Below are 13,695 nucleotides of genomic sequence, written 5' to 3' on the forward strand. Positions count from 1 at the left end.
ACAGTGATTGGCACATTCATTCGTTTAACTTGTTACCGTTCGAGTTCGTTTCCGTGCGGAAAAGCGCGGCAGCGTTCAGCGTTTATCGAGACAAACCTCTGCGGAGGGCAAAAATGGTAGGTCTGTTCCAAACTATTACTGGAGAGATGAGAAAGTTCACTGGAAAAAAAATACGTTGTATCTGGAATCCAGACTCTTAAAAACATCGACAAGAAAAAATACTCATGATTCAATCAGATTTAAGCTTAAATCAAGAACCAAGCCTCTTAATTTGAACGGTAATTTGTCATTTTGAAGAGATTTCCAGTTGACTCAACTAAAATTCTCGTCTGGAGATTTTTTACTTTTAACGGCGAGGTAGGTTGATATCTACCATATCTGCCATGACAGATACTTGCAATCCTTCGTAAGAATCAACACCGGATAAGAAAAAACACACTGGATCTAGAGTCCAGACTCGTAAAAACATCGACAAGAAAAATACTCTGGATTCAATGAGATTTAAGCTTGAATCAAGAACCAAGCCTCTTAATTTGAACGGTATTTTGTCATTTTGAAGAGATTTCCAGTTGACTCAACTAAAATTTTCGTCTGGAGATTTTTTACTTTTGACGGCGAGGTAGGTTGATATCTACCATCTCTGCTTTGACAGATACTCGCAATCCTTCGTAAAAATCAACACCGGATAAGAAAAAACACACTGGATCTAGAGTCCAGACTCTTAAAAACATCGACAGGAAAAAATGCTCTTGATTCGATCAGATTTAAGCTAAAATCAAGGACCAAGCCTCTTCATTTGAGCGGATTTCCTTTTGATTTAAGCTTAAATCTGATTGAGTCAAGAGTCCTTTTTCTTGTCAATGTTTTCAAGAGTCTGGACTCTAAATCCAGTGTTTTTTTTTTTCAGTGTTGATCTTTATTCGGAAAATGACAAAAGCCGTGACCAAACGCGAAGGATATTTACAGTCAATCATTTGAGTGAAGCAGAGATTTAAAATGATTGTTGTTAGGCCCTGTCCGCACGAGCGTGGTTCGAGGAACTTATTCGACGAACTGCTCAGTTTCCCGAAACTTGTTCCTTGAAACGAGGCATGCTGTCCACACTGAGAAAAAACTATGGTTTATAAACCTATTAGAGGTAAATATGGAACACCTATAATAGTCGTAAATAAACTAATGATTCTCGGTCTGTGAACCATACTAAGGTCTCTGTACCTAATTAAGGTACCCCGTACCATAACTAAGGTATATGTGCTATTATTATATGTAGAGGTACTACTATTAGTGGTGTTCCATATTTACCTCTAATAGGTTTATAAGCCATAGTTTTTTCTCAGTGCACACGAAATCACCCGAACTGGAACCGGAACTTCAACATTGAACTATCAAATTATTGCAAAATCATACTACCGCGAGAGAAACAAAAACAAAGTCAAGACATAAAAAACGTAAAAAACAAAAGCAAACAAATTCACAAAGAAAGAGGCACAGAAGCTCGGAGTGCGGGGGAAAATTCGGGGTTAGGAGGAATAAGTTTTGACTCAGCTACAACTTGTTCCGGGAACAAGTTCCCCGAATTATATGTTTTAAGTTCCGCGAACCGCGCTCATTTGAACAAGGCCTTAGACTTAAACGTTTCACGTATCTGCATTCCCTCCAGAGTTTTAAAACTAAAAGCTCGTTCCATAGGGAAGTGTTGAACTAGAACCGTGAAAGATTTCACGTAAAATAGAACGAAATTACCGTACCGATACGTAGATTTCCTAAAAATGTAAGCTCGTTTCATAGGGTAGTGTTGAACGATATACCCGTGTAAATTATACATATCGACGGTGAAACTACCAAACCACGTATCTCGGTTTGCGACGCCGCAGACTTCCCGTCATACTTTATTTTTTAAATGAAAAACTACTTAACATCCAGTCTTGAAAATTTCTGTGATTTTTCCTCTTTGTGCGGAGAAAATTCCGTGAAAATTTCAAGGAGTGATATTGATTTGGTCTACTTCAAAAAAATAAAATGTGAGCGTAGATTTTTAAACACCGCAAACGAGATACGTGGTTTGGTAGTTTCACCGTCGATATGTATTATCAATATACTTGTACATTTAACTGAAATTTTCCATCCGCTACTAATAGTTTCCTTTGTGTTGAGTGTGTATGTGTCCTTATTTCCAGTAGTCCTAGAAAGCTTCGAAGGAATAATATTATCTCAGAGTCTTTTGGGAGAAAATAGAGGTTACTTCGATGTTGAATTTGTGTCTACATAATTGTTACAGAAATAAAGAAGTTTTATAACAATAAATATGTACATGGATCATTCCTTGAACTTTAACCACGCTTCGTTGCTTTCAACCTTGGTAGTTCAGTTTCTCCTTCATCAGTCGAAACTAAGCCCATTTCGACTCTGTTGGGATTTTTCCCCTTCCTGTGACAATAGAATAATTCAGTCAGCGTTTTCATTGCTTTCATTGAACCGTGCCTCGACCGAAGTTCAAATCCTGTTGCCAGGTGACGGTAACGCTTAACTTCAGGACTAAAATACGCGTTGGCTGTAAGTCTTACAAATTCCGCTAAATTACTCGTCTTCGAGTGACGTGAAATTGACGTGAATGAACGCGACTTGAATGAAGAGGACGGCGACACAAAGAGAGAACGTTTACGGGTGGGAAACGATCGTGAACAAAAATTAATTTGCGCGGTCGCTGGGTCGAATCCGGTTCGGCCATTGATCTTAACCGAAGGTGAGAAATAACTTTCAGTGCATGATTTCACAGAGGCTTAGACGTCTAGAAAAAGGATGTGTTCCATTGAAGAGGGTATTTTGGCCCTAACTTTGGTATAACACTGGAAAAAAAATAAAAAAAAAAAAAAAAAAAAAAAAAAAAAAACATTGGATCTAGAGTCCAGGCTCTAGAAAACATTGACAAGCAAAAATACTCTTGATTCAATCGGATTTTTGCTTGAATCAAAACGAAATCCGTTTAAATTGAGAGGCTTGGTTCTTGACTTCAGCTAGATTCTGATTGAATCAAGAGTTCTTTTTCTTGTCGATGTTTTTAAGAGTCTGGACTCTAGATCCAATGTGTTTTTTTTTCCAGTGTAAGGAAGAAAATGATGGACTAACTATCTGGTCTTGAATTGGTTGCCGTTAGTTAGTCCATTACGTAACTCCTGTGTCCATTGCCAACTGCTTCCACCAATAGGATCCCTCCAAATCCCTTTTGTCGTCTTTGTCTACAGCTTTGTCTATAAGTTCCAAAAATTTACCCGCAGGACCTATAAGTTCTCGATTAGAGACCGAAGATCCAGACCTACGTGTTTTGAGTGTTGAGTGACTTTCACGTTTGCATTTTTTACTTTAAAGTTTCAAGCTCAGATACGAATGGACTTGAAGAGTTGCGCTTTCATCAGGACCCAGAAAATTCACCACAAAACACGATCATTTCACTCGCACAAAACAAGGTAATCACTATCAATATCATCCATATCATGTCCCTCTTTATTACGCTCAGTTTCTTGTTTATTATTTTTTTTTTATAACAGCTGTGTGCGGCAAAGATCTTTCTTAGAACATTCGACTTGTTTGCTCGCCCTGTAATGGCCTCTTAACCAATTATGTTTCGAGGTATGTAACATTGTGAAGTTGCGTTAAGTGATCGGGTTCTAGTTGGAAAAGAGAGAGAGATAAAAAAAGAAGTCATTGCCTTTCTCGAGACGGTTCGTTTCTAGCACCAAAAAAGATGCGAGAGTAATTAATATATACTGTCGCTCATTGGGAACTACATAGGTTGTCCCAAAAGTACTGCACGTTTTTTTCTTATTGACGAACGGTAGTAGATATCAAAATGCGGTTTGTGTAGTCTTAAAGACCGGCCAATTACCGATAAAACAAGACAAATCCGAGCTCTCTAAGTCAAAAAATGACCAAGTTACAGCGTTTTGAAAATGACTTGTAGAGGGGACCCCTACGGGATTTTCAGCTTCTTTTCTGGAAAAAAAAACAAAGAATTAAGGATTCAAGTGGTTTTATTAAATCAATTTTGCAGAATCTTACCAAGATTACTAGCATTTACTCTTCTTCACTGGATGACTGGACACTAGTTTCTTCTCAAAATACCCTCCATCACTTGCCACACAGCGCCGCAACCGTTCTTCCCAATTCTTCAAAGATGGTTTTTTCGAATTCTTCTTGCCTAATGTTCTTTAAGAAAGTTTCAACAGCTCTTTTCATCTCGTTGATGGAGTTAAACTTCCTGCCTCTTAAGCCCTTTTTCAACGTAGGGAATAACCAAAAATCGCAGGGTGCAAGGTCCGGGCTGATATCATGTTACCAACTTCATTCGATCGCGACGATTTCTCTGTAGAATTTTTGATCAATCAAATCTTTGTTTTTTCCAGAAAAGAAGCTAAAAATCCTGAAGGGGTCACCTCTACAAGTCATTTTCAAAACACTGTAACTTGGTCATTTTTTGACTTAGAGAGCTCAGATTTGTCTTGTTTTATTGGTAATTGCTTGGTCTTTAAGACTACACAAACCGCATTTTGATATCTGCTACCGTTTGTCCAAAAAAAAAAAACAATCAACTCTTTGTTTTTTTTCCAGAAAAGAAGCTGAAAATCCCGTAGGGGTCCCCTCTACAAGTCATTTTCAAAACGCTGTAACTTGGTCATTTTTTGACTTAGAGAGCTCGGATTTGTCTTGTTTTACCGGTAATTGGCCGGTCTTTAAGACTACACAAACCGCATTTTGATATCTACTACCGTTCGTCAAAAAGAAAAAAACGTGCAGTACTTTTGGGACAACCTATGTATATGACGCGCCGAAATATGCGCCCTCAAAAACCCAGAGTTGATTTAAAGCATTATTGCTTTATGGGGGTGAAGAGATTCCTGCAATCTTCCAGCTTTAAGATGGAATCATCTTGTCTAATCATTTTAGATTGATATATTTGAAATGGTTCATGAAATTGATTTTGAACGTAATACTTAATCAGACTGAAATGAGGTAAATAAACGAGACACTTGGCAAGCTTTTCAACGAATTGTCGACCAAGTAAATAATAAAAATGGGAGAAAAAATGAAAGACATTTTGAAACCTACGAATTAATAACTTCAAGAGAATCCAATTTGTGATGAGGAATGAGCTATTCTTCTTTCTTGAAGGCTCCATATATCAATGCATCTTAATAAAATGGATCCATTTACAATCGCCAGCTCGAGCAATCCCCTTCATTATAGTGGGTTGTGGAATTATACTGTGAGTATCGTGCCAGTAAAACGCAACCATTTTATAGGCAAAAAATACGGCAGAGATTCGAAACATTTCGAGTACGCTAAATGGCAAAAGGGATTACACTGCCGAAATTGCTAAGGATGCTACTACTTACTTGCATATTTACGAAAGTGCTAACTTCCAGTTTTAGATCGTAGCTTATTCTGACCGTAACAGATGGTATGCAATTTTTTCATATCGATAGAGACTAGTGAAAACTTATTGAAAGGCAGGAGCGGCTACGATTTAATATTCCATTCAAATCAAATGCTGTCTTCCGCGCAGGTTGTTCGAACAAAAGAGAAAAATGCAAATTCTCGGCATGGAGTTGAGGCGTTTAACCTATGCAAGGCAGCACGGATTTCAACAGTCAGTCGGGTCATAATCAGATGACAAACGGCTCTTTCTGCTATTACTGAAATTAAGAATTCGCGGGCGTCAGACTTCGTAAAAATCATGTTTAAGAATAAATTATTGAGTGAACTGATCATGTGAATATCCTCGGTTTTTAAAATGGACAATCCATAAAGGAGATACAACGAAATTACCTAATCTGCTGAACTGCGATTAAAATGTCAAACTTTGTAAAAATCATGTTTGAGAAGCTATCGTTGGGTGAGCTGAACATGAGAGTATCTTCGGTTTCTAAAATGGACAATCCTTAGAAGTGATATGGCAAATTGACCTAATCTGCTGACCTATACAAGTGCGTAGCATGGGAAATGCCGTCCGATGACATCACGAAGCGACAGACTTTCTCGCTGTCAAATCCATTTTCCCACAATTTCTCGTATTGTCGATCGCGCAAATTGTCGAGACAAATATTCGCGAAGACATGGCGAACGTTAGCAAACTCGTCACTAAAATCCTGTTTTCAACTTCAAGTGACTATTCTCGCTGTAAAATCCATTTTCCACCAATTTCTCGTGTTGTCTATCAAACAAATTGTCGCGAGACAAATATTCGCGAACACATGACGAACGTTAGAAAACTCGTCACTAAAATCCTGTTTTGAACTTCAAGTGACTATTCTTGCTGTTAAATCCATTTTCCCACGATTTCTCGTATTGTCTATCGCGCAAATTATCGAGACAAATATTCGCGAAGACATGACGAACGTTAGAAAACTCGTCACTAAAACCCCGTTCCGAACTTCGAGTGACTAGAACCACCTGTTAACCGGCGTGTCGCGGCGACGAGAAAAGTGCGAATGTGTGGTCGCTCAGCGTCGTTTATGAAACATCCATCATCCGGACTTTCGGGAGCTTGAGCTTGTCACAGCTGCTCGGGCTTCCGAGGGAGAAAAGCCACGTTTCATCGGGCGGAGAGCTGAGTGGGCGATTATTTTCGCAATCGACTAATCGAGAACCAAAAGGATGAAGCTAAGCAAACGAGACGTATTTGCATTTGACCTTTTCGAGGAGAGCGCATATGATGGAGGGATGAATTACGCTCGGATGCAATAGTGTGCGGAGGTTGGTTTGGGATGAACTAAATGCTCGAGCTCTCAGGAAAATTGAAAATTGAGACTTAAGGTGATTCGATGGACGCCATATTTTGTGTCCGAACGGAATGCGATATATCGCATAAATCGGTTCCACACTGGAAAAAAACACATTGGATCTAGTGTCCAGACTCTTAAAAACATCGACAAGAAAAAATAGTCTTGATTCAATCAGATTCAAGCTTAAATCAAGAACCCAGCCTCCTAATTGGAGCGGATTTCCTTTTGATTTTAGCTTAAATCTGAGTCTGGACTCTAGATCCAATGTGTTTTTTTTCCCAGTGTGTTGCACCAAACAGCTTATCTCTTTGAGAGAAAAATTGTGCTGATATGAGCTCTTTCCCTCTATATTAAGATTTTCAGCTTCATGCTGAATTTTTAAAGCACGTTGGCTAAAAAACTCCAACATACTGTCTTGATATCCTTGCGTCCACCGCAATCAGTTCGTCTAACGATATACGTTTGTCACCACGAATTATCAGCCGAAAAACATAACTGGAGATCTGTCAGGTTGTCTGAACATGGAAAAAATTATTTCATGTTTAAAAGACCGATGCCAAAGCGTGTGTGCATGTTTTATACTTTATTGAAAGAAACATTTGCCTATAGTAAAGCAGTAGTCTGCTTAGTTTGCTAAACCGTGAGACATCAATGGGAAATTTCAACAAATGATTCCTATAGAAGGATGTGTCCTGATAACGTCTCCTCTGCCATATGTAAGTTTTCGCCTAATTTTGTAGTAAACTTGAATAAGTCTGAAATTTCATTGACGCACGCAACCACGGATGCCTTAAGAGCCGACTTATGGTTAATCTGCCACTGCCAGTCAATCTGACATTCAATAACAACCATTTTCTCAGACCAAGGCCCGTCGAAACATTATTAGACAGGAAAACACCACTGGCCCTCGCTTTATAATCTATTCATAAGTGGATTCCAAAATATAGTGTTAGGTCAGTCTGAATGTCTGAGCATGAGAGTGCATCAACAAGCGTGATCACGCTTTATACAGGGTTATTCAAAAGACACGCACCACTGGCCATAACTTAAGTTCTAATTATGATATCGATTTTCAGTTTAAGACGTTTTTCCTTGTATCAAGGGGGAGACTTTTTTAGGTACTCCCCAGTTTTTGATCCCTTCGGGGGGAAGGGGGCGGAGGGCAACTCAAAAACTTCAAATGGCCACCCTCTCATGGCCAATGGTGCGTGACTTTTGAATAACCCTGTATAATGGCAAAATATGACGTCTATTGAATCACCTTAAAGAGTCGGGATGATGGCTCCGGATCGATCTAAGGTAACGCGTGAGGGTTTTTTATTTGGTTTTTTTAAATGAATTTTTGTTACTTATATATTAAAATCTAATAATTTTATTGTATGGTTTTTCATTTTACCGCGGTTGAGTTTATTATTACCTGTAAGTAATCTTTTCTCCGTCCCGGTTTTTCTTCAGTAATAAATCGGTCGCGACCCGGTGCGGTTACATGGTCAATTAACTATAGTTTCGCCTACGTGTGTTTTATTTTTTATTTTTCCGATTTTAGTATTTTAGCGTGTCTCGCAATTTCGAACGCGCAAAATGTGATAGTGCTAGTCAAAAAAAAATTAATAAAATTTGTGGCGTGAAGAAGGAAATAATTATACCGGAATGTACATCGCATGAGACAGGGAATTACTGAGGAAAAACCGGGACGGAAAGATAACTTACAGGTCTAATAATTATAGTCTAATATAATAATTGGGAATCATTTACGTTTCGTACGGTTATTACGGTTTGCACCACGGATTGTAAAAAGCTTTAAACTGGGGGGGGGGGGGGGGGGGGAGCAAAACGTTGGATCTAGAGTCCAGACTCTTGAAAACATTGACAAAATACTCTTGATTCAATCGGATTTTTGCTTGAATCAAAACGAAATCCGCTTAAATTAAGAGGCTCGGTTCTTGATTAAAGCTAGATTCTGATTGAATCAAGAGTACTTTTTCTTTTCGATGTTTTTCAGAGTCTGAACTCTAGATCCAATGTGCCCCCCCCCCCCCCCCCCCCCAGTGCATCGCGACTGTGCAAATCCCGTAAATTGGTCGACACAGTCGAAAGGGAGATCCCCCTCCCTGAACGTTGATGAGATGATACGCGGGACGATTGTCACGGACATTTCGTCGCTCTTCTGACGTAACGGCGTAACTCGATTTCCGCATGATCCCTGTTCTCCGTATAGCTCTATGCTTCCCGGAGCTCATGTGGACATGAAGGTACTCCCTTACGTCAGGGGGGAGGACGATTTGTCGTAACTTTCGTGGTCGCCGATGATTTATCGGACGAACATCGGTGCAAAGCGAACGGCGGAGAACGCTAATTACCATAGCACGTCGTCCGCTGACACTGTTGCTCCGAGCATTGAGTCGGGATCGATAGCCCGATTTCGGAGCTGCCCCTTCGAATAGAAAATGGTTATTTCAGGGATGAACCTCTACTGAGAGTCAAGACAATTTGAATCCATTTCTGATTGGTTCCCGTATTTTAGGCCTCCACAGTGTCACAAACATAAAGATTACATTTTCACCAATTGCAAAGATTATAATCTGGAATGGACCGGGGAATTACGGGTTCGGCAAGGAACAAACGGAATGAGAGGAGGAACGGAGAAAGGCATTTGAGAATGGGCCGATCAAAGATTACGAAAAACGTTCAATTTCTGTAATCTTTATTCCCGTTTGTGACATCCATGAGCCGAATTGTCTTGACTCTCAGTATAAAGGGACTCTATTCAGACCTGCAAAACGCGCCGAGAACAGCTCCTCTCCATTTTTCGTTGTGTATGATTGAGTTTAAAATGACAATGAAAGTATGTAATTGAATTTCACTTATGGGTGTTTTCACGATAACTGGAATAGTTTTGTCGCCGTAACAGACAACACATTTGTCGGTCAGATTTTTAGTAGTAATGATAACCACTCGAATTTTTTGGCATTAATCTTCAAAGGGTTACGTATTATTACGCTTTCTAATGATTTATTGCTGTACTTCTCAAATAACATTATGTAAATTCCGAAAATGTGCTGTCTGTTACGCGGTAAAAATTCAGCGTAACAGACGAGCAAATTTTCGGTCATTTATATATTAGAATTGAAAAGTAAAGCGATAAATCTTTGAAAAGCGTTATAATACGTAACCCTGTGTAGATTAATGCAGAACAATTCTAGTGATTATCATTACCACTAAAAATATGACCGAAAAATGTGTTGTCTGTTACGGCGACAAAACAATTCCAGTTATCGTGAAACCACCCTTGTGTGCTTAAAAGTATGCTCTCCGTACTTGAGACTACACCTCTCACATGCCGTAAGTAAACGGATAATATCCAGGTTATTCTTGGTGTTATTTTCATGTAACTATTTTTAAATGCAAACGCCAACGTTTCCCGAAGTTTAATTTCATGACATTGTCTGGATTGTTTTGGTTATAAATCTACGACTTTATCACGCTTTAAAGACGTGCGTTAGCGCATATTCTTCAATCATAGAACCATGGGAGGCGAAGTTTCGGTTTTGTTGGTTTTTGGAGGCCAAAAAGAGCATTCTTGACTCTAGAAAACCGACATTTAGCACCCACGCATTAGAAAAAGATACCTCGGTTTAACTTCTAATCGCAACTTCCATTCATGTCTAACATTGAAATTTTCGTTCTTGTGGGAACTCAACTTCAGTTTAGGTGCGCAAATTTCTTATTATCCATCGAGAATTGATTTCTTCCCCAAATACATCGGTTATCTACACAGAAAGCATCGATGCTTGATATAAACCGCTGTTGAGTCCGAGTAACCGACATTTTCCTTCCGTGCGTACGATTCAATGATGTGGCGAGCTTAGCGATTTATCGATTACTCAGACATTAAAAGGATCGATGAACTGGGTGTTCAAAACGAACGAACACCTTAATTATCGATTCTTTAACACAGCTTTAAGTATGAAAACATAGATCATTCAGGCCTCTCCACGTGTGCGACTACGTTAAGAGGCACCTCTATCTTCTCCTATACCAGAAATAATTATGATTTCTGCGCTTTTTTTTGTCAAACGAAATCATGTAACAATGTTTACATTCCGTTGGGGCAACATCTCTGATTGTGGGAAACCTACAGTCAAGCCTTCTTTGTTTAAAAAAGAGGCCTTAAGGGTTGTTACTTAACGTCTGTTTCAGGGAAGCACCTCTAAGTTTACCAATTATGGAAAACCTGAATTGACGCGTGCGATTTGCGTTCAATTAAATTATCTCTTGTTCTTTAATACACAATGTCTGAAAATCTTTCTCTTTAAGTTCTGCGATACCGAAAATACAGTATGCATGTTACACATGTAGCATCATGCCCGCTGTGTATCATGCGCATTGTAGATAAAACTACAATTTGTGTGCTGAATAGAACAGCCTACGGTGCGGATTGAACTAGTATGGGTGGCTGACGAAACAATCTCTTCTGTTTCAATCGTTTCGTTTTGACATTATAATTTTTTCCCGTACTTTATCAGACGCTCTTAAACCCTTGAAAATGGTCCAAATTATTGTTTATACAAATTTCGGTTTCGCAAGTTTTTTATCAACACGCTGGACAAGTCTATGGGATTAAACGGATTTTTTCTTAGAAAGTGGCGTCGCAGTTATTGACTAAAAGCTAGAGTTGCAGTTGCCCAGCAAATCATCGGTATAAAAGCACGTCAAGTAAAACGAGTCACAAATAAACAGGCCAAGTCCGCAATTTCATCATACGCTCTGCTCCAGGTTGAAATGGCAAATTCCGGGCCACTCTTCGGGGAAAGGAGATTCTGATAAAGTTTCGATATTGATTTGCACTATTCAAAACGAGTTGAAGAAGTATATTGTAGTCCATGTAGTTGCGAGACGCGTCAGTCCGGGTGGCAGTTGTCATATTTACAAGGGTGGCAGTTTTCATGACGGGTGGCAGTTGTCAAATTTACTCGGGTGGCACTTATCCGTAATTCTAGGAAATGGGTGGCAGTTTGCCGAACCCAGTTAAATATTAGAGCCCAACGCAGAGTGGAGCAGCATACTGCCAGCACAAAACGCGCACTGGCGCCTACAAACCTAAGGGGATACTTCAGGCATTGCGCAATGCTTGCAGTATCCCTTTAGGATTTTAGGCGCCATCGCGCGTTTCGTGCTGGTAGCAGCGAGCCGCGGCGCCTCAAGCAACTATTTCACATCAGAGGTGTTGCACAGTATCATACGAAATTGAAGGCGCTCCAAGATGATAGAAAAAGCATTAGCAGGGTTGCCGTGTTTTCAGTTTTGGAGTCCCGAAATAAAGTGACACCCCAGTCAATGTATTTGCTCCCTATCTTTGCATGGAGAGTATGACTGTCTTGAAGTAGAGGTGGACTCTCAGGATAGCGTAAGATATCCCCTCCACTTTTGGCCTCAACTTAAGAGCTTTCCTTGAGCTTGGGAGTTGATTTCAGAGAAAACCAGTGGCTCCATCGTGTTTCTCGCGAGCTTTTACAAAAGAATTAACGGTCAAATCGCAAATTCCTCACACATGCAACATCTCCATTCCTTACTCTCCCTAAAAAGGTACTCGGGTTTCACCTTTCCAACTGGTACACAGGTAAAAAAAAAAAACCTCTTGGTTCAAGAGTGCAGTTTCTTGTCGCCGGATTTAAGAGTCTGGCCTCCTGTTTCAATGCAAAATCCGCTTGAATCAATGCAAAATCCGCTCGAAACAAGAGTTCAGGACACTAAAATCCGGCGACAAGAAACTGCACTCTTAAGTCAATGCAATGCGGCATTGGTCCACGAGGTTTTTTTACCACTGCATTGCCATTGCTGCATGCAGCCGCACTCTTCCCAACAACGGAATGACCTAAACATTCTTTGTTGCAGGACCAGGGCCAGGACCAGGACTACCCGGCCGACTCGGCCTCCGGCGGCGGGGGGTCACAGACCAACAACACGCCGGTCCTCTGGTACCCCGGCGGGCGGCTCAACCCGATGCCGCTCTACAACGGCCAGACCCTCCTCCTCCAGCAGGACCCGTGCCTCCTCTTCCGCGAGAACTTCCGCCAGATCAACATCCAGCGCCGGAGGCGGTGCCGCATCGCCGCCATGCGCATGAACAACCAGACGATCCGCAACACGCAGGTCTGCCCGCGGGTCGTCAACGGGCAGTGCGTGCCCTTCACCAACGGGACCCACGGGGCCTGCCACGCCATCGTCCGGCACGGCAAGAAGGCCTACACCTTCGTCCTCCTCTCCGACTGCCTCCTCAACGGAGGCGGCAACAACGGTACCATGGGCGCCGCCCCCTCCGGTGCGGGCGCGCAGCCCACTCAGGCCCCCACGCAGCCGCCGACGGCTGGTGGCTAGAGCGTTCGTTTCCTGCCTATTACCCGTGCCCAGACAGCCTGACTGACCTACCGCTATTTTTTCGGTAAATACTCTCATAAATAAATCTTAGGCCCTGTCCAGACGAGCGCGGTTCGAGGAACTTATTCGACGAACTGCTCGGTTCCCGGAACTTATTCCTTAAAACGAGGCACGCTGTCCACACGAGTTCACCCGAGCTGGGACCGGAACCTCGATAAAAGTATATAATTATCGCAAAATAATGAGATTATTATGGCCGCCAAAGTAACAAAGATAAATTTCAAGACATGTAAAGGAGGTAATAAAAAAAAACGAACAAATTCACATCAAAAGAAACATATGTAGAAGCTCGGAGTAGGAGGGAAGTCCCGGGTTTTGGAGGAATAAGTTTCACCGCAGCTGAAAACTTGTTCCGGGAACAAGTTCCTCGAACTTATTCCTCGAACTTGCTCAGTTCCCGGAACTTATTCCTTGAAACGAGGCATGCTGTCCACACGAGTTCGCCCGAACTGGAACCGGAACTTCAATAAAACTATAC

The 13,695-nt window shown here is 41.0% G+C and overlaps 2 protein-coding genes across 7 annotated transcripts in view; one reads left to right on the forward strand and one right to left on the reverse strand.

Annotated features, from left to right (window-relative positions):
* Mctp (multiple C2 domain and transmembrane region protein) overlaps positions 1-13,695 on the reverse strand; it is a 338,130-nt gene that overhangs the window by 174,769 nt on the left and 149,666 nt on the right. The gene's annotated exons all lie outside the window — the stretch shown is intronic.
* LOC109041622 (uncharacterized) overlaps positions 1-13,695 on the forward strand; it is a 92,794-nt gene that overhangs the window by 4,485 nt on the left and 74,614 nt on the right. The window contains exon 2 of one of the 4 annotated variants that reach the window (XR_011900546.1): positions 12,687-13,221. The exons of 2 other annotated variants lie outside the window; for them this stretch is intronic. The gene's annotated coding sequence lies outside the window, so the exon portion shown is untranslated. Of the gene's footprint in view, positions 1-12,674; positions 13,222-13,695 lie in introns of all 4 variants that reach the window. One more of the 4 variants, XR_011900545.1, reaches the window with a different exon arrangement.

The sequence above is a fragment of the Bemisia tabaci genome, chromosome 9 (assembly GCF_918797505.1).
Source record: "Bemisia tabaci chromosome 9, PGI_BMITA_v3".
Lineage (NCBI taxonomy): Eukaryota > Metazoa > Arthropoda > Insecta > Hemiptera > Aleyrodidae > Bemisia > Bemisia tabaci.